This window comes from Arachis hypogaea, chromosome 16 (assembly GCF_003086295.3).
Source record: "Arachis hypogaea cultivar Tifrunner chromosome 16, arahy.Tifrunner.gnm2.J5K5, whole genome shotgun sequence".
NCBI lineage: Eukaryota > Viridiplantae > Streptophyta > Magnoliopsida > Fabales > Fabaceae > Arachis > Arachis hypogaea.
Genome location: NC_092051.1, coordinates 75,784,030 through 75,804,023, shown reverse-complemented (window position 1 = coordinate 75,804,023; position 19,994 = coordinate 75,784,030). Strand labels below are relative to the sequence as shown.

The 19,994-nt window shown below is 38.0% G+C and overlaps 1 long non-coding RNA gene and 1 other non-coding gene across 3 annotated transcripts; one reads left to right on the top strand and one right to left on the bottom strand.

Annotated features, from left to right (window-relative positions):
• The first annotated feature begins 6,488 nt into the window (after positions 1 to 6,488).
• LOC112760327 (small nucleolar RNA R71) lies at positions 6,489 to 6,596 on the top strand. Its single transcript, XR_003180773.1, has one exon. It is a non-coding gene; the product is annotated as a small nucleolar RNA R71 (small nucleolar RNA).
• An 8,858-nt stretch (positions 6,597 to 15,454) lies between these two features.
• On the bottom strand, positions 15,455 to 19,531 carry LOC140180343 (uncharacterized). 2 transcript variants are annotated; one of them, XR_011874334.1, is made up of 3 exons: positions 18,976 to 19,531; positions 18,652 to 18,858; positions 15,455 to 15,659 (listed from the first exon to the last, which is right to left on the bottom strand). It is a non-coding gene; the product is annotated as an uncharacterized lncRNA (long non-coding RNA). The 2 variants fall into 2 exon arrangements; XR_011874333.1 differs by having other exon boundaries at positions 18,652 to 19,531.
• Between the last annotated feature and the right edge of the window lie 463 nt (positions 19,532 to 19,994).

Here is a 19,994-nt window from a genome sequence, read left to right as displayed (position 1 = left end):
GCTTTCACATTAACAGGTATAGGAAGCTTTTCAATGATTTCTATTTTTGCTTTGTCAACTTCTATACCTTTACTTGAAACCTTATGCCCAAGAACTATCCCTTCAGGAACCATGAAATGGCATTTCTCCCAATTCAATACCAGATTAGTTTCTTGGCATCTTTTCAAAACAAGAGTTAAATGATGCAAGCAGGTGTCAAATGAATTGCCAAAGACAAAAAAATCATCTATGAAGACTTCTAAAAATTTTTCCACCATGTCAGTAAATATAGAAAGCATACACCATTGAAAAGTTATAGGGGCATTGCATAGCCCAAAGGGCATCCTTCTGTAAGCAAAGACTCCAAATAGGCAGGTGAAGGAAGTCTTTTCTTGATCCTTGGGATCCACCACTATTTGATTATACCCATAATACCCATCCAGGAAGCAGTAATAGGCATGGCCAGCCAATCTTTCCAGCATCTGGTCGATGAATGGGAGAGGAAAATGATCTTTCCTTGTAGCATCATTCAGTCTTCTATAATCTATGCACATCCTCCACCCGGTAACTATCCTGGTGGGAATTAACTAATTCTTCTCATTCGAAATGACTGTCATTCCTCCTTTCTTTGGTACAACTTAAACCGGACTCACCCATGAGCTATCAGAGATTGGAAAGATTATCCCAGCATTCCATAGCTTCATCACTTCTTTTTGAACCACCTCCTTCATAGTTGGGTTAAGCCTTCTTTGGGGTTGAACTACAGGCCTTGAATCTTCCTCCAATAGAATTTTGTGCATACAGATGGTAGGGCTTATGCCCTTGATATCATCAATCGTCCAACCCAAGGCTGTCTTGTGAGCTTTCAACACTTCAATCAGCTTTGTTTCTTCTTCTATGTTCATAGAAGAATTTATGATTATTGGCAAGGCCTCTGCTTTCCCAAGAAATACATACTTGAGATAAGGGGGGAGAGCTTTAACTCTTATTTTGGCTTCTCCTCTGTCTTACCTTCAGAGGAAATTTCTACCACTTCCTTTTCTAAGAAATCTTGTTCCACTTCTGTTTCCACTTCTTGTTCCTCCTGGGTTTTGGTCTCAAGTAACCCCTTCTCTATTTCTTCCACCATTTATACTCTCATATGCTCTTCTTTCTCAGGGGGATATCTCATGGCTTTAAAGACATTGATGATTATCTTTTCATCATGCACTCTGAGTGTCATTTCTCCTTTCTCTACATCAATTATAGCCCTTGATGTGGCTAGAAAGGGCCTCCCCAAGATGATTGAGTTGTGTCCTTCTTCCTCCATGTCCAAAATGACAAAGTCAGCAGGAAATATGAATTCTCCTACTTTCACTAACAAATTCTCCACAACTCCATTAGGTATTTTGAGCGATCTGTCTTTCATTTGACGTGACATTCTATTTGGCCTGAGTTCCTCTATTGCAAGCTGCTTCATTAATGAGAGAGGCATCAAGTTAATGCTGGCTCCTAGATCACAGAGGGCTTTGTTGAATGTTCTGTTGCCTATAGTGCAAGATAGAATGAAGCTTCCTGGATCTTTGAGCTTTGGTGGAAGACCTCTTTGGATGACAGCACTGCATTCTTGGGTCAATATTACTGTCTCCTTCTCATTCCAGCTCCTTTTCTTATTGATGAGCTCTTTGAGAAATTTTGCATATAGAGGCATTTGTTCTAGAGCTTCAGCAAGTGGGATATTAATTTTCTGCTTCTTAAAAACTTCTAGGAACTTTGGGAACCGTTGATCCTTGCTCTCCTTCTGAAATCTTTGAGGATGTGGTAGAGGAGGTGTGTAAGGCTTCACCATCTTCCTCTGTTCTTGTGATTGCTCCTCCATGATTTGCTTTTCCTTCTTTGAAGATTGTGGCTGTTCCTCTTTCTCCTTGAGCTTCTCTTGGTCTTGCTTGTCTTTTTCCTCTACTTGCTTCTTGCTGCCAATATCATTCTCAGCTGGCCTCTTGTTAATTTATTTATCATTTACCAAGGTTCTTCCACTCCTTAATTGGATGGCTTTGCATTCATTCTTGGGGTTGGGAATGGTATCACTTGGCAGTGCATTGGGCGCTCTTTCAGCCACTGTTTGCTTGGACAATTGGCCAATTTGCCTCTCCTAGATTCCGCAGTGAAGCTTCATGGTTTTTGTTGGCCAATTCTTGATGCTTGATCATCTTTTCCATCATCATCTCCAAGTTGGAGATCCTTTGAGATTCTTGGGGTAGTTGTGGTTGATTATGGAATGTTAAGGGTGGATGATAGTTATTTTGATTAGTGGATGGGTTGTTGGGTGGATAGTAGTTGGGTTGGGGTTGATTATTTTGTGGTTTTCTGTATGGATTTTGATTAGTGTTTTGATGGTTTTAATGGTTTGTGTTTCTGAAGTTGTTTTGGTTTGAGTTTCTTTGCCAAGGATGTTGGTTTTGGTTCTCTCCCCATTTCAAATTGGGGTGGTTTCACCAAGATGAGTTATAAGTGTCTCTATGGAAGTCATTTGATCCAAAACCTTGGTTGTGTATGTACTACACTTGCTCTTGCTGCTGCTCTTCATAGTTTTCCTCCTGCTGTCCCCACACCACTGGTGGTTGGTTGGTTGTGCTCACTGCTGCAAGTTGTAATCCATCCATCCTCTTTGACATTATTTCAATTTGCTGTTGGAGTTGCTAGTGCATGAGTTTGTTCTGAGCCAAGATGGTATCAACTTCTTCAAGCTCAAATACACCTTTCTTTGGAGCTGCTTGCTTTTCAGAAGAGTAGAAATACTCATTGTTGGCCACCATGTCTATGAGATCATGTGCCTCTTGAGCAGTTTTCATCATTTGTAAAGATCCTCCTGAGGAATAATCCAAAGCTTTCCTTGAAGTTAAGGACAAGCTTTCATAGAAATTCTACAACTCCACCCATTCACTGAACATTTCTTCCGGACACCTTCTAATTAGATCTTTATACCTCTCCCATGCTTCATATAGTGATTTTCCTTCTTGCTGTCTGAAGGTTTGCACATCAGTTTTCAGCTTAATGACTCTTTGGGGTGGATAAAATTTGGCTAGAAATTTGCTAACCAAATTATCCTAGCTGGTGATGCTCTCTTTAGGGAAGGCTTCTAACCAATGTGTGGCTTTGTCTCTCAGTGAAAATGGAAATAGCAAGAATTTATAGATGTCAGGGTTGACTCCTTTGGTTTTGACAGTGTCACAGATTCTTAAAAATACAGAAAGATGTTGGTTTGGATCTTCAGCAGCACTTCCTCCATACTGACAATTATTTTAAACCAGGGTAATCAATTGAGGCTTGAGTTCAAAGTTATTGGCATGGACATTGGGTGTTAGGATACTACTCCCACAATTCCTTGGGTTGGGGATAGTGTATGAAGCTAAAACTCTTCTCTGAGGCTGGCCATTATTGTTGGCCATACCATCAGGGTGATTTGGGATGTTATCTTCCATCACTTGATTTTCCCCTTCTGAGTCCTCTTCACCAATAATCCCCTTTCCTCTTGCTTCTCTTCTTGGTATTCGGAGGGTTCTCTCGTCAAGGTCACAAGTGGTGGAGATCTCTCTCCTTGCTTCTGTCATACACACAAAACCAGAAACCAGAGAGAATTTACTCTACTGCTAGAGTGATGTTATGGTTAGCTTAAACAAAAACTCAAACAATTAGTGTGCTTCGTAAAAATAAAAAGAAAATGCTTAATCTAGATTATCACCCTACTTAATCATTATCAATCTAAATCAATCCCCGACAACGACACCAAAAACTTAATGAGGGAAAATTGATTCCACACAAACTCACCGGCAAGTGAACCGGGTCGCATCAAGTAGTTATAACTCACAAGAGTGAGGTCGATCCCACAGGGATTGATGGATTGAGCAACTTTAGTTAGGTGATGAATTTAGTTAACCAAATAGTTGGTGATTTGAGTGAAATTTTGATTAACAGAAAGTGAATTACAGAAAGTTAAAGTGCAGAAAGTAAATTTGCAGAAAAGTAAAGTGGAGAAGAAGTAAATTGCAGAAAAGTAAAGTACAGAAGAAGTAAATTGCAGAAACTTAAAGAGCAAGATACTAAAAGAGCTAAAACTTAAATTGCAAGAAAGGTAAATGACTGAAACTTAAAGTGCAAGAAACTTAAATTACTGAATCTAAATTGCTGGGTAATGTAAATTTCTTGAAGAATAAAAGGGATTTGGGTATTGGGATTGAAATTGAACTGGAAAATTTATGTGCAGTAAACTAAAGAACTATGAAATGAAGAGAAATTGCAGATGAACCAAAACAGAAATGAAAAATTGTAGAAGAAGGTAAATCAGAAAGAAACATTTGAGATCCGATCTTTAATTCATATATTCAAAAAATAGAAAGGAAATGGAACTCCAAGATGAAGAACTTCAGAGAATTCTTCAATCAGAGTTCAAAAACCAAAAAGCAGAGAGTAGAAGTTACAGCAGAAATAAAATGAATACAGAAAGTAAACTCAGATCCGATCCCAATTCCCCCAAATTCAAAAGAAAATTAACAGAGAGCCAAAAGTAAAAGTAAAATAAAAATTAAGTAAAGGTCCTTCTCAAATCAAAATTTCTCCTATTTATACACTTTCTATTTTCAGTCGTTGAGCCATTGGAATGGGCTTTTGATTTGGCCTTGAAGAAGTGGATCCGGATTTGCTTGGTTTAATTGGCTCAGAGTGCATTTTGTGGCTTGGGTCTCCTCCCATTGGAGCATTCAATTCACTTTGTGAACTCCACGTTCATTTTGCTTGCATGCTTCCTCACGTGCGCAATCCTTCTTGCCTAGCGTTCACTTAGTGAATGTCACGTTCACTTGTTGAACATTGCCTAGTGCTCCCTTGGTTGAGCGCTTCTCCTAGTGCTCCCTTGGTTGAGCGCTACGTTCATTAATTGAACGCTCCTTAGTGTAAGTCTTGATAGCCTCCCAAGTGTGAAAGTCTTGATAAAGTTCACAAAGTGAACGCCACGTTCAAATTTTGAACGCTATCCCTTGCCTCTTTGATGCGCGCCTTCCTTCGTTGGCCAGTAATCCACGAAAACGTTCACAAAGTGAACTCTACATTCATTTCCAAAGTGAACGCTGGCCTAAAAGCGTTGCTGAGTGTGGCCCCTTGGTGCGTTGCATTAGTGAACTCCAAGTTCGCTCTTTGAATATTGCTCCCTTGATTGGTCTCCCCCTTTTCTTCATTTCTTCGCCTACAAGCAACCAAACAAACAATCAAAGTATCACCAAATTCACAAGGTCTTTGCATCATTCATGAAATTAATTAATTCTAGCATAAACCCTATGATTTTGTGTAAAATAAATGATAGCTGATTGATTCAAGATAATCATGAAAATCCAGTCCAATTACTTACTTATTGTGCAAGAAAGTGCATAAAACCTAATGAAACTAATGAAAAATGCTTGTAAAACTAGCATAAGATGACTTGTGGGAATGGTGCTTGTGGCACATAAGGTTGCATGGTTTTTTTCTCTTTTGATTCTCTCTCTTGGACAGGATCAGTCTTTTGCTCAATCTCTTCTTTCCTTTCTTCTGAAACTCTTTCATTATGTGTTGTAGGATTGCTAACTTCCTCTTTCCAAACCTCCTCACTTGCTAGGCTTACTGCTTTACATTCCTCCCATTTCACATTTTGCGTTCTTCCTATCGGATTCTTCTTAGTGTCACTTGGGAAGCTATCAGTGGATTTAGGGATTTGTTGAAATAGGTATCCAACCTATGACTTGAGATTTTTAAGAACCTCTCTTCGGCTTTTCATACTCCCTCTTACTTTTTCCTTAAATTTTTTTATGTCTTCAAATTCCTTGCAAAGGTTTGCAAGTATAGCGTCTATTTTGGCCATTCTGTCATCCTCATGTGGTGATGGTTGGTTGAAATTGGGGTGTTGGGAGTGGTTATTATGGCTTTGGTATGGTGGCTGTGAATAAGAGTTTTGTGTGGTTTGGTATGGTCTTTGTTTTTGAGTTTTAGTTAGTGGAGTTGTTATATTGGGTTTGATTGTGTGGTCTGTGGTCTTGGCCTTGGTTTTGTTGGTTTTCCCATCTAAAGTTTGGGTGGTTTCTCCAACCAGAGTTATAGGTTTTAGAATATGGATCATTAGCTTGCCTGGATGAATTTCCAAGGTAATTAGCTTCCTCCCAGTTAACTCCTTCTTCTGTCTCCAACTCTCCTTGAGGTGATGGTTGAGTGTGAATAGTTGTAGCCTGATTCTTCTCCATTTACTTGGTTAATTCAGCCAGTTGCTTGATGATCATCTTGTTCTGGGCCAGAATTGCATCCATTTGGTATAATTCCAAGACTCCCCTGTTGTCGCTCTTATCTGAGGCATAAAAATACTCATTGTCAGCCACTGTCTCTATAACATCAATGGCTTCTTCAATGGTCTTCTTCTTGTTAAGGGAACCTCCAGATGAGTGGTCTACAGCTTTCTTTGATTCACAATTCAGCCCTTCATAGAAGATATGAAGTTGCACCCACTCATTAAACATATTAGGGGGGCATTTCCTTGTTAAATCCTTGAATCTCTCCCAGGCTTCATAAATAGTCTCACCATCTTGCTTTCTGAATGTCTGCACTTCAGTTCTCAGCCTGTTAACTTTTTGTGGGGGGTCGAACCTTGTCAAGAATCTATTCACCACATCCTCCCAGGTTGTCAGGCTTTCTTTGGGAAATGATTCTAGCCATTTTGATGCTTTGTCCCTCAAAGAAAATGGAAACAGTAGCAATCTACAGGTGTCAGGATGAACACCATTAGATTTAACTGTGTCACATATCCTTTGGAATTTAGTAAGATGCTCATTAGGATCCTCTTGGTCACTTCCTCCGAAAGAACAGTTGTTTTGCACAAGAGTTATGAGCTGGGGCTTCAATTTGAAGTTATTAGCATTGACAGTTGGCTTTTGAATGCTGCTACCACAGTTTCCTGGGTTTGGATTGATGTATGATCCCAGAACTCTCCTCTCTTGTCCAACAGGGTTGGCTCCACCTCTTCTGGCATGGTTATTCACCTCTCCTTCATGATGGTTTTCCATATCATCCTCCATGGCTATATCTAAGTCTTCCTCTTCTTCTTCTGCACCAACAGCCCTATTTCCTCTTGGTTCCCTCCTTAATCTCAGGAAGGTTCTTTCTGGTTCACTATCAAATGAGGTTGAGGCCTCTCTTCTACCTATCATATAATGAACAAGTACAAGAAACATCAATTGCAGAGTCCACTAAAACAGAGTATAGTTAGCTTGGTTAGAGCAATTTATCAAATGGTTAGTGGGTTAGCTTGCTGGAAGTAAAGAAGTAAGGTAAAATTAAAGAAAAACAACTAAAGATTGCAGAGAACAAAAATGAACAACTAAAATTAAAATTCAAAAGAAAAGAAAAGTGCTCAATCTAATTATCCTTCAATTAATAATTGTCAATACAAAACCAATCTCCGACAACGGCGCCATAAACTTGATTCACTCGGAAATCGTCTCTCAACAATTTCCTACCGGCAAGTGCACCAGTTCGTCGTCAAGTAAAAACTCACAGTAGAGTAAGTTCGAATCCCACAGGGATTGGTAGATTGATCAATGTTAATTGGAGAATTGTGCTAGTTTAGCAAAATCAGATTTGGTTGAGAATGCAGAAAGTAAAATTGGCGGGAAACTTAAATTGCAAGAAATTAAATAACAGAATCTTAAATTGCTAGAAGTTAAATGGGAATGGGGATTAGCATGAAATTAAAGAGCAGAATGTAAAAGAATGGGTAAGATCAGAAATAGGGGATTCGTTGGGTTTCGGGAGATATTGAACTATTCGGATCAAATCATTTTCATCTCTTCCTCAATCAATGCATTCACTGACATTGCTTGGCAATTTAGATGATTGGATCCCAATGTCTTGGCTTACCAATCTCTCTAAGCATGAAAAATTGCCCAATGTCTTGATTTAATTGCTCATGGGAAGAGTTGAAGTTCGGTCACTGACTATACCACACAAATTCATAGATCAAATTATTGGTAGGATTACATGTCACTATATCCATCCAACCCCCAATCTAATACAATGTGAGAAAGCAATTCTAGCATGAATTCTTCATCCCTCTCTCAAGGATCCGAAGAATTCCAATTATAGATAGATTCTCTCTCAAGACAACTATCCAATTGAATTAAGACCGAAAGCTTTCTAACAAAAATCAAGAGAAAAGAAAGAAGAAGAAGATAAAAACTACTATTAATCTCTTGAATTACAATAGAGCTCCCTAACCCAATGAAAGGGGTTTAGTTGTTCATAGCTCTCAAAATGGAAATTGAAATTGAAAGATACATTGCTGAATTGAAAGAAATTAAAATGAACTGTAAGTGAAAAGTGAAGTCAAAGTTCTTTCTAACTTAAATTCTAAGCTATTTATACACTTTGTTCCCTTGATCTTCAATCTCTGAATTGGGCATTTGGCCTTGATGGAATTGGGTTGAAGTTGCTCTAATTGGTTTACCTTGCTGTTGAGAAGAGATCTGTTTGAATTGTGAATTTTGATGCTTCACATTGGAGTCAACGTTTGATGGCCAACGTTGACTCAAACGCCATTTAGAAGAAAACCAGAAAAACCAGATACTTTGCTGTAATTGGCGTTTGACTCAACGTTGGAGGGCCAACGTTCAGCTTACCCACGCGTACGCGTGCTTCACGCTTAAGTGTGAAGCCTGTGATTTTGCTGATTCATGTGTACGCGTGCACCACGCTCACGCGTGAATTGCCCTTTTTCCCATCTATGCGTACGCGTCACTGACGCGTGCACGTCGATTCACGTTTTTCAACTTCAAATTCTGGGCTCCTCGTCACGGACATTGGAGGCAACATTTGAGGCAACGTTGGACCTCCAACGTTCGTTTTTGACGCATACGCGTGACCCGCGCGTACGCGTGGATGGTAAATTTTGCGATTCCACCCGTGCGCGTGACTCACGCTTGCGCGTGGATACAGAAATTTTGCTCTTTCACGCGTACGCGTTGTAGACGTGTACACGTCACTCAAAATTTATTTAGCTCTAGAATTGAACTTTTTATCACCACGTTGGGGGTAACGTTGGATGTCCAACGCTCCCTCCAACATGAGCATCAGTAAATCATGCAGAGACTTGCTCTGCCTCTCTTCCAACGTTGGAGGCAACCTTGGTGGTCCAACTTGGCCACCAACGTTGCGTATTCTTCATCTTTTTCCAGTCTCCTTCTTCAACCTTCCTCTATGCTTTCTTTTACCTATCATCAACTAATACATGCATCAAAGCTTTGCTAAAGTCATGAGAATTCTCATCATTCTTAGCACACAAGTAATTATAGTATAATTCTCATGAAATTGCATCAAATTAATCATAATTAGATGAATCTTGGTATGCACGAATTTCTACCCAATTTGCTTACTTATAACTCAAGAAAGTGCATAAAACCTATTAAAAACAAAGAAAAAGGCTATTGAAACTAGCCTAAGATGCCCTGGCATCACGTAGATCCTGTGGGATTCGTAGTATTCGGTCCAACTTCCTCCCCTTTTGTGTTTGATCGGGTGAGGAGGTGGGATTTTTTCTGGGTTGCATATCTCCCGATAGACATCCACAAGGGATACCCGAAGAGGGGTGTAATTATGGTATTTCCTAGGCTTCTCCGTGGATTGGTCTTCTTTTTTCCTGGAATCTTTATCCTTATCCCGAGGTGGGTAGAAGAATCCGGCTTTAGAGATTTCTCCTAATCGGGAGTTCTCCTCCATGTTGATATACTTTTCGGCCCGTTCTTGTACCTTGGATCAGATCTGCTGTTGTGGCTGGAGCTGTCGTCTCCGACTTGCTGGATTTGATAGTGCTGCTGATCTCTGATCACCGGAGGGTGGTGGTACCTGCAAGAGACTCTGATGCTTAAGTTAGCACGTGCTTTAGGCAGGTTTTTTGTGAAGAATTAGAGTATGAGTTATACCTGGGTGCTCCAGTGTATTTATAGTAGTGTGGAGTGACTTCCCTTGAGATAAGATAAGTTAGTTATCTTATCTTATCCTTTGGAGGTGAGTCCCCTTATCTTTGGCCAGCCGTCTTTTAGGTGCGTTGTGATCTTCTACTTTGGCCCTGCTTGGGCCCTTATAGCAACTTGGCCGAGCTCTTTGGGGAGAGGTCGGTGGCAACCAACCTTTATAAGAGGTCGGTCATTTTTACCTTCATCCAGCCTAGCTCTCATAGCTCGACCCATGGTATGAACAGTGCCCCTGCTTGAGCTTCGATCTTCCCTTGAGGTCGTGCTTTCCAGCTTTGATCCCTAACGGGAGTCATGTTCGACAACCTTGGTCCAAGCTGTACTTCTGTTGGTGAGTTTTATGCTAAGTTTAAATACGAAGCGTTTTTTGTTTTTGCCTCTTTTATCGTTGCGCTTTATTCCTCGAGGGGGCTACTTCCTTGGGAATATGCACGTGCCTTTAATGCATCTTGATTAAGCTTTCATTTTGCTTTGTGATAAACCCCATATTTAGGGTTTATCTTATGCTTCATTTAAGGGATTTTATCACTTTTTACCCACATTTATTCAATGAAATAGCATGGTTTTGTAAATTCTCCTTTAATTATGCTTAAGAGTGAACACATGCTTTTTAGGACTTAGAATAGCTAAATTTAATTCACCTTGATTCCATTAGATGCCTTGATATGTTTGTTAAGTGATTTCAGATTTAGGAGGCAAAGATTGGATCAAGGGAATGAAGGAAAAGCATGTAAAAAAGGAGAACTCATGAAGAAATGAAGGAATTGCAAAAGTTGTCAAGCCGACTTCTTCGCACTTAATTGACCATAACTTGAGCTACAGAGGTCCAAATGATGCAGTTTCAGTGGCGTTAGAAAGCTAACATCCGGGGCTTCCAAATGATATAAGATTCGCCACAGTTGCATCACGTTTAAGGGGCGCGTATGTGGCATGTACACGTACGCGCCGATTTGCACGTGATTCATTAAAAGTAAATTAGTGGCCAGCGAATTCTAAAGCCTTGTGGGCCCAATCCAACCCATTTCTGATGTTACTTAACCCAAGGATTGAAGAGGGATGGGACATCTAGTCATCAGTTTAGTTTTATTTTAGTTTTCACATGCTTTAGTTAGTTTCTAGAAAGAGAAGCTCTCTCTTCTCTCTAGAATTAGGAGTAGGTTAGATCTAGATTAGGAATTCTTAGATCTAGGTTAATTTTATGCTTTGATTTACTTTTTCTTTTGCAATTCTTCTTCTTCTACCTTTCCTCTCTCTAGTTTAGCATTTAATTCATCTAATTCTCTACTTTTATGTTGATGCATGATGCGGGCAGAAATTGGCGAATTAAAAATTGTTAATTTATATACGTTGCAAGTATAGTTCTTAACTCGCCAGAAATCTGCCTTTCAATTTAGAAAGGTGTCACAAAAGATTGAAATTAAAATACTGGAGTATGAGTCCCAGGTCGTCTCCCAACGAGTTGTAGAAAAGTGTGCTATTTTATTAATCAGATGTTTTCAAAAAGGTTTGAGTTGAGTAAACAGGAAATTAAATTCGTGAATTTGAATAATGTAAATAAACGCCTTGACTGGGAATTGATTAGTTGGAATCCCCATTATTGTTGGAATGCTCTCAGGATTAATTGACAATTAAAGGTTGTCCTGTTTAGTTATCCTTTACTAGGTAAGGGAAAGTCAAACAAGTTGGAGTCCCTACGTCTGTTCACAAGTTGCAATCCACTTAATTAAAAGGGACTGGGAATTGATTAGTTGGAATCCCTATTATTGTTGGAATGCTCTCAGGATTAATTGACAATTAAAGGTTGTCCTGTTTAGTTATCCTTTACTAGGTAAGGGAAAGTCAAACAAGTTGGAGTCCTTACGTCTGTTCACAAGTTGCAATCCACTTAATTAAAAGGGATTGGTGTTAGTGACGAGAAGGCAATCCAACCATAAACCTAATTACAATTTTTCTTTCAAGCCTTCCAACTCAAGGGTTCCTTTCAATCAATTCCCCATCAAGTTAGGGAACTACTCGCTCATTGTGAATGTAAAATTCATAGCATATAAAAAGGAATTAAAGAAAGACATTGTAAATAAAAATCAAAATAGTCAATTAAAAATAAAAGTGATCCTTGTATTAAATAATCCTAAAAATATTCCAATGGTAAAATTAAACAAAGCAAAGAACATGGAAGAGTGAAGCCAAGTAAAGAAAATGAACTAGAATGCCAAAAAGCAAGAGAAAATTAAAATCCTAAGAACTATGAATATGCAGAGAGAAAACCTACGGGAGGAATAAAAACTAGATCTAAAACTAAAACGGTGTAGAATGAATGTTGTTCTTGGTTTCTGCATGTTCTCTGGCTCTAGTCTGCTGTTCTGGGCCGAAAACTGGGTCAAAATAGGGTCCAAAATTGCCCCCAGAGAATTCTGCAGATTATGCAGATCGCGCACGTCACGCGATCGCGTCGCTTATGCGGACTCGTCATTCACGCTGTTACATGCCGTGCGGTCGCGTCATCCATGCCTCTGCGTCGCTTGTGCTTTTCCATTTCGCGCGGTCGCGTGAGCCATGCGGCCACATCACTGCGATTTTTCCTCTTCCGCGCGGTCGCGTGAGCCATGCGGCCGCGTCACTTCTCGCTGGTTGTCTCCTCAATTTTTTGTGTTCCTTCCATTTTTGCTAGCTTCCTTTCCAATCTCCAACTCATTCATGCCCTATAAAGCCTGAAACGCTTAACACACAGATCACGGCATCGAATGGAATAAAGGAGAAGTAAAATGTATAATTAAAAGTCTCTAGGAAGCAGTTTTCAATCATGTAATAATTTCAGGAAGGAAATATAAATGCATGCTATTTTAATGAATAAGTGGGTAAGGATCATGATAAAACCACACAATTAAACACAATATAAACCATAAAATAGTGGTTTATCAACCTCCCCACACTTAAACATTAGCATATCCTCATGCTTAGTTGAAGGAGATAAAATAAATAAGTATGAACATGTAGAAACTCCTGCAATGTAATGCAATCCTATATATATGAATGCAACTATATGATTCTTGCCCACTTGATCAAAAGTAAATAAGCTCTTCAAAACAATTACAAATCAAATTCCACTAATTCTATCATTATACAGTAAGACAGATAAAGGTGCAAGAAGATAGCTCATGAAAGCAGGGAACATGAAAATTCAAGCATTGAACCCTCACTGATGATGTATGTATGCTCTAATCTCTCTAGTGTATAGGGTAATCACTCTATCCTTCTCTAATCATGCTCTCTAACTTTTGTTTTTCTCCTAACCAATCAACAACAGTTAATATAACAATGCAAACATCATGAGGTCTTTTCAAGATTGTAATGGGGCCAAGGTAGGGGTAGGGATACATATATGGTTAAGTGAGCTTATAAATTAAATCTTTAATTAACCCAAGCTTTAACCCAACCTATATATATTTAATGTAACCTTAGAATTCATACCTAGCTACCCACAATTCCCTTTTTCATTCCATACTCATGTATCAACTTTTTATTTTAATTTTATCATATGTGCATTGATCTTTGAATTCTTAATTCAGCATTGGGCTGATTTTGTCCCCTTATTTATTTATTGATATTTTTTTTTAGACATAAAAATAAACATAGCTTATCAATGCACATAGATTTTTAATTCTTATAGTTTCACATGAGTAGGTATCCAAATTCCCATTGTATTATCATGACACATTCCCTTAATAACTTTTGTTCCCACAATTTCCCATATTTAACTAGCACACACAATTCTATCTTAAGTTAACCAAAGATTCAATTTGAGATATACAATTGTTTTTCCGCTTAAGGCTAGTAATGTGGTGAAATATAGAACAAACGGGATTTAAAGGCTCAAAGTGGTTAACAAAGGTAATTGAAAAGGGTAGGCTTAATTTGGATAAGTGAGTTTGAACAAAAAAATGGCCTCAATCATATGCAAGCATACAAATATAATAAATATTGGACATATAGGATGAAACAAAATATAGATTACAATCATAGAGAAGTAAACACACAAGAATAAAATATTTATGGTTAAATAATGTAACCATGCATAAAGGCTCAAATCTTCACACGTTGTGTGTTCTTTAGCTCAAAAATCATGTTCCAAATACAACTTCAAGCAGATTTATCATAAATTTTTTTTTTAAATTAGTGAAATTTTGTTCCAAAGATAGAGTCTTAGAAGAAACTTATTGTCTTTATAATCAAGTAGAACATGCATGCAACTAACCTATTACTATGCAATTTATCCTATTCTATAAAAGCAAGAAAATCTGACTAAAATATCCTAATTTATTGGTGCTAGTGAAGAGAAATTACCTCCGAAAGTCAGGTACTGACCGACCTCCCCACACTTAAGGCTTTGCACCGTCCTCGGTGCCATTTGTCAGGAACAGGGGTGGGCTGGTGACAGTATCTCCACAGTCGGGACCATCATGGCTCCCTGTGCTGGTAAAGGTGGTGGAGTCCGGGGTGTCTGAGTCCTTGAAGTGTCCCTTGAGTAGCTCCTTAAGGTGTTTGAATCGGCGCTCGTTACGGCGCTCTCTTAACTTCGCTTTCTGTTCTTGCCGATCCAACCTTTCGATTATCTGCTGGAGCAGTGCGTCTGTTGTAGGTGCTGGTGGTGTTGAAGAAGGGATATCTTCAACCAGTGCAGTAGGAAGGCTTGTAGTGGTTGCTGGAGGTCTGAGGTATTTCCCGTTAGGGACATACTGATCATCCCGTAGAAGCATGGCTTTGGTGTCCCCAGCTCTATAGGAGACTCCGGCTGCTGAGACAAGATCTGATATCAAGGCGGGAAAAGGTAAGTTGCCCGCGATTTGTACGTGTCCCATGGCATTCCAGATATGTCTTGGTAGATTCAGAGGCTGGTCTGTAAGGATGCACCATAGTAGAACGGCCATGTCCGCAGTGAAGAAGGAATTGTGAGTGCTCGGAAAGACGTAATGGGACATGATCTGTGCCCATACGCGAGCCTCCAAGGTAAGTGCTGAAGCCAATATTCCCTTAGGGCGGGTACGATGTTATCCATAGATTCAACGGCTGCCAGGTAGTGTGATAACTCTGAGAATAGCTTCCCAGTCAAATTGGTACATCTGGCGCTTGAGTGCTGCTTCTTGAAAGGCGTCCAATCCTTCTGGAATAGGGGAAAGACCTAAAGTTTTTTGAATGGCCTCTTCTGTAATGGGGACTTGCTTCTGACAGACAAAGACAGACTGCAGGGTAGGCAGGTAGAAGTTGTAACGTCCCGTCCAGCAAAATACCTTGCTTAAGTCAGAGTATTTCCACTATAAAGAACATTACGTAACCTTCTCTAGTATTAACTACTTAATTATCGAGCATTTGTATCGAGTTCGCGTTTCAGTTTTAAGAAAATGCCAGAAAATTTTGTTTTTTTTTTTATTCATTAAAGTCATAATTCAAACATTCACAAATAATAATAATCACATAAATATTATTGATAATAATTCTTATACAAAAGAGACCAAATAAAACTCAAATACAATATACTAAACCTACCCCTCTATGTAAAATAAAATCTCAAAGGACAAGAGCGAGGGAACTCTATGAAAGCAATTAAAACCATAAAGAAAGCCTATTGATCGCTCGCAGCTTCAAATTGCGTCTTCAAACCTGTCGCTTAAAGGGTGGAAAATTTGGGGGTGAGAACCAAACCACATGTTCTCAGTAGAGGTCGAGAATGCCGTGAAAGTAAAGAATAAAGCGCAAATAGTTAACTGCATTCATAGACATCTGAAAGGAAACTAACTTTCTTTAAAAGCATTAGTTAATTACTCAATATCCTAAATCCATATTTTTCTTCTAAAACTTTTAAAAGTTTCCTAGACTGTATGAATGTCCACCCTGTCCCAGTCATAGGTTCATTAAGTGTATGCTGAACCAGTTTGATTTTTCATACCTTACTTGACCATAACATAAAAGAAGTTACCTACGCGGTATAAATGATCATCCTACTCCAAGCATAGGTTCATTAAGTCTACGCTGAACCAGTCAGATACTTTATACAGAACTAGACTTCCAACACAAACCAGTCATGGCCTCAAGCCCAAGCAATTCAACCAACACCCAATTCACCACAATCCAGCCAATCAATTTCAAACACAAGTAATGAGGTTCAAACACAATCAAGAGCAATTATATCAAATATAGCAATTAACAGTTAACAGAATTATTCATTTAGGCAAACCAATTACAATATGCACACCCAAACAATATCACATAGATGCATATGATGAATGTCTAGTCCTAGTACAGGCCATGAGCTCATGTGTCGGTTAGCACCTTCCGACATTTATCCGGTCACGAGTTCACGATTTTCCGGATACGATTTTCCGTTCAAATAAATGCGCATATAATTATTAGCAGCTCTATTGAGACAGCCTCTGCTTTCTACTCGCAGGAAATATATACTCTTGGGAACGGAAAATTACTCTTGGGTTGCCTCTGGGCAACAGATAAATAAACAAACATATCTTGGGTTGCATTAAGCAACAAACAAATAAATAATATCTCTTGGGTTGCATTAAGCAACAAATATATATATATATATATATATACATATATATATATATATATATATATGTATATATATATATATATATATATATATATATATATATATATATATATATATATATATATATAATATCTCTTGGGTTACCGCAAGCAATAAACAAACATCTCTTGGGTTGCTTCAAGCAACAAACAAACAAATAATATCTCTTGGGTTGCCTCAAGCAACAGATAATCATACAATAAGTACTTTACTCTTTCCTTTTTCTTTCATAATTGCAAATTCGCAAGCGGGACTAGACCCACGCCCTTGCCAACAATCTCGTAGATCAAATATTCTTTTCTTAAAAGAATCATTGAAGTTATTATTATTAAATAAGCCTTGAATATTTATTTTGATTAAGTCCTTATATTTTTTATAAAAATTTGGACATAATCTCCTTTAAAAAATAGGACTTATCCACCCTTACAGGTTCCTTCTTTCTCAACAATTCATCAGCCTCTTTCAGCATTTGTCACAGCAATATATTCTCAAAAATATTTGATAATAGAAAATCTATTTCTTAAATTCCATATCCAAAATAATTACCAACACAACTTGGCAGCCTGATTTCCATTTTGTTTTTAAAATATCAAATGAATTTGGAATTGCGTAAACTTTATATCCATGCGACCGTCTCGGATTAAGCTTTCTATTAAATTAAAAATCATAATTTTTCGCTGAATATAGCTTCGGGAATATAAGCAAAACCGTGACTGTTCTGCAGTGTTTTAAAACCAGAAGACAGCAGCACCATACAACATTTGAAATTTCATATAAAATCCAAATTAAATCCAACTACCTTCAAAATTAATGTGGTTAAACATAACTCATCCAAATTTCTTTCTCAATTGGTTCCAGGGTCATACCATTTTTAATGAAGGAGTTACATAGCTTGGAAGTTAGGTAGTTTTCTGCAGAATTCTGTTTTACAAATCATTGAACACAACCTCTTCCAAGTCCCATAACTCACTTATTAAAACATGGAAAATCCTGAAATTTAAATCACATATACTAAACATACTTAATTTTCACCTCCAATTAGTTGCATCTCAATATCTATCCAGGATCAAAAGTTATAAACTCCCAAAGTTACTAATTTAAGAAAACAGAATCTGGCTTTTTCTGCATAATGCATCATCCTTCAAAAATTCATATCTTTAAAACTACAAGTCCAATTGTTCTGAAACTTTACGGCATTAAAATAATAGGAATAAAGTTTTATTTAAAATTGGTTCTATTTCAAAATTCAAACCGCAGAATTTCCAATAGAGGAATCAAGTTGCTGCTGCGTTAAAAATTCTGCAGAAAAACCAGTTTTGACATCCATGATTCAAAAATTCACCATAAATCATAAACTTAGTGAAAAAGTCTCAAATTCAGCAGTCCAGTTCCCTATATCCCCAAGCTCAATCCGGACTTGGTCTCACACAATTCCGATAATCACAGAAATAGTTATAGTTTTCAAAGTTTCCGGCTTCCTTTAAAAATAATGCAGAAAATCAAGTTTTACATTTTAACTTTGAAAAATCATAACTAGTTCTATAATTAATTCAAACTTCTCAAAATTGAGTCCCAACAACAACTTTTATTATACTTTACTCAGCCTTTGCTATTATATCATTTCGATTATCGTTGAATAACTGATTCACTTTCAAAGTCACCTTTTAATTTCAAAAATCAGTTTTTCAGCAATCTATTTAGTATTCAAAATCCAACCCTTCAAAACCCCTCAAAACCAATTCCAAATCAACCACCAACCAAGTTCATTAACATTACAATATACCAAATAACAACTCAACGGCAACAAATCCAACATAACCCATTAAAATTCAGAAATTCTCAACAATTAGTCATCAAGCAATTCCCAATCCACATAATCAATCAATATCACAAATCAACAATTCCAAATCACAATCTCAACCATTCCAATCACAATTTCAGCCATAATTCAATAATTACATAATCAATCAATTACTCACAGCTATTAAATCTATTTGCAGTTATTCAATAAACCTTGTAGACATTCTTAAATTGAAATCGTTTTAAACCCCCTACCTCAATGTCGAATTTCATAGAAACCAAAACCGAAGACGGAATTGTGGCGTGATGACTGGTTGGGCTGCACCCAAAATGCAGCAGCTCCTTCATCCCTTATCCGCCGATGTTAGCAACACTCACAACAGCTTTGACAGGACAGCAGCAATGCGAGTTGGCCACGACAGTGAGCAAAACAATGAATTCATATTGGGTAGAGTAATAATTCTGGAAATTCAGGGGTGGAACAGGGGCTAAATTAAATTGGAACAAGAGTAAGGCTAATAAAATGGCAGCGGAATAAACAAGAACGTCAAGTGGAGGTTCAGAACAAGAATGTCTTACAAGAATTAGAAAGGAATAACAGAACAAGGAAGAACCGGCAGCAGGAGGGACGATTATAGCAGCAACGGGGAAGACGGCCTTCTCCTCCACCTTGGTTCATGATTCCGGCGGCGGCAGTGGCAAGGAAAGCCTTCCCACCATGCGTTCTGCTTCGCCTCGCCATTCGCGTTTCTCTCTGGGCGACGCCGACTCCACGTCTCCTTTCCTCAACTCAGACTTGATGGCGGCACAGCAGCGGTTCAGCAGCGACGATTTGACGACAACGAGGTTGGCTTCAACAGCGACTATGGAACGGCGACGAGGACGGAGCTTCCTCTCAGTCACTGCTCGCGTCTCCCTCTGGTCCGTGTACTCGACGGCAGCGCGCAGTGATGGCTCACGACGGCAGCAGTCTCCTCCCTCCCCGATGACGATCCACTTCTCCCTCTTCTTCTCTGTTCCGTCACCCTCTCCCTCTGCTCTCCGTTTCCTTCTTTCTTCCCTTCTGTTTTCCCCGCTTAAGCTCCCCGTGCCCTTTCTTTCCCTTTCTGATTGTAGATTTGGGAATTTAGGTTATAAATTAGGAATTTGTGATATTAGGGTTAAAATTAGGATTTTATAAAAGAATATAGATAGATATGAATAGATATTTTGATAAAATTGAAGAGTAGAGTAATTTTAAAATTAAATATACTCTATTAAAAATATATAAGAACATTATTTATCAACATATTGCTAAGTGAAATTAATTATTTCTAATTTAAATTATAAAATAAACATATTAATAACATTTTTATAAAATACAGTTTAAACTCAATACTAATTAGTTAAATTAAATGATATAACTTTTTATTATTTTTCTATCACTGAAACTTTAATTTCAATTTACAAAATATCTAATTATAATAAAATTACTTAAACTTAAAGTATTTATAAAAATCTATTTAATCATTCCTAATAAATTAATCTCTAAAGGTTCAAACTAATAAAATAAACCATAATTCATTCATATTAGAAATTACCTAAATTAAATTATATAA